General features: G+C 45.7%; 1 pseudogene; it reads left to right on the top strand.

Moving 5' to 3' along the window:
* The first annotated feature begins 446 nt into the window (after positions 1-446).
* On the top strand, positions 447-1,374 carry LOC142436733 (kelch-like protein 7 pseudogene; annotated as a pseudogene).
* Positions 1,375-1,589: the final 215 nt, after the last annotated feature.

Below are 1,589 nucleotides of genomic sequence, written 5' to 3'. Positions count from 1 at the left end.
CTACTTACCTTTGTGATGTTCCTCCTATGTTCCAGCAGTGGTGAATTTCCCTCTAAGCAACTCTCCTTGACTGGGTTCTACGGAGTCCCTCTGGTATGTGTCCAAGTCATCTTTTTTTTATGGATAGAAGAATTTTTATTTTTCTCTCTTTGTTAGCCTTTTTTTCTTCCCTACCAAAAAATGTCTTGTTTTCGGAATCCTAGGCTCATCCACCACCTTGCTACAGCTCTGTCCCTGACGCAGCCTAGCTTGCCCTGGAGCTGCTGCCGGAACCACACAGCCCAGCCTGGTGTTTCCGCAGAGGGTGAGCCGCCGCCGCCGCCTCCATAGTCAGCCTGCCCTCAGCATTCGGCCCACACAGAAGGGACCCCTGCCGGAACGCAGTCTGCAGTCCACAATCTGCACCAAGCCCGGAGAACCTCAGACAAGAGTCGAGCTCAGGGAGGATGTCAGGCTCCAGGGTGTCACAGAGCAGCAAGAGAAAGACCAAGAAGAAACCTGACACTTGGGAAGAAGCGAAATTTCTGGTGGGCTCCATGGCAGTCATGAATGGCATGCGAAAGCAGAGAACTTTTTGCGATGTGATTCTCGTGGTCCAGGAAAGAGAGATCCCTGCTCATCGTGTGGTCTTGGCTGCAGCCAGCCCAGTTTTTAATGTCATGTTCACAACTGGCATGCTCGAATCAAAATCCTCTGAAGTAGAACTCAAAGACGCAGACCCTGACGTTATTGAACACCTGGTGGAATTTTCTTACACTGCAAGGGTTTCTGTGAATACCAACAATGTGCAGTCTCTGTTGGATGCCGCAAACCAGTACCAGATGGAACCTGTGAAGAACATGTGTGTTGATTTTTTGAAAGAGCAAGTGGATGCTTCAAACTGTCTCGGTCTAAGCATTCTAGCAGAGCGTCTAGACTGTCCTGAGTTGAAAGCCACTGCAGATGCCTTTATTGACCATAATTTCCCTGACGTTTCCAAAACTGAGGAGTTTCTCCACCTTGATGCTGAGCTAGTAACAAGTCTGCTCAACCAGGACTCCCTGACCGTGAGCGCAGAGGAGGAGGTTTATGATGCTACCGTCAGGTGGCTGAGATATGATGCGCCGAATCGCCAGCCTTTTATGGTGGATGTCCTTGCTAACATCAGATTTCCTCTTATCTCAAAAAAATTTCTTATGTAAAACCATCCCATTTGAATCCCTCATTCAAGACAATCCTGAGTGCCTTAAGATGGTGATGAATGGAATGCGGTATCATCTACTGTCTCCTGAGGATCAGAAAGAACTGGCAGATGGAGCAAGGCCTCGAAGACCACAGTCTTGTAGATATTTTAAGCCAAAGTTGGAAAAAGGTGCATATGGCACACGATCCTGAAGTGAGAATGTAACTTCAGAATTTCATTTGATGCATGTTTTGCTCTTTAAAATTACCTGTGTTGATAACTATTTTGTATATCCAACCACATGTTTTTAGTCTTCAAGTAGAACAGTTTAAGTAACTGAAGAATTGACCCCAAATTTTCAAAAAAAGTCTCATTCAATAAAGTATGTTATTCTCAAAAGCCAGCATTATTAGAATTCCATCACAAT

Source organism: Tenrec ecaudatus, unplaced genomic scaffold (genome assembly GCF_050624435.1).
Source record: "Tenrec ecaudatus isolate mTenEca1 unplaced genomic scaffold, mTenEca1.hap1 Scaffold_554, whole genome shotgun sequence".
Lineage (NCBI taxonomy): Eukaryota > Metazoa > Chordata > Mammalia > Afrosoricida > Tenrecidae > Tenrec > Tenrec ecaudatus.
The sequence above is the reverse complement of the archived record's forward strand: the minus strand, read 5'-3'. Positions and strand labels throughout refer to the sequence as shown.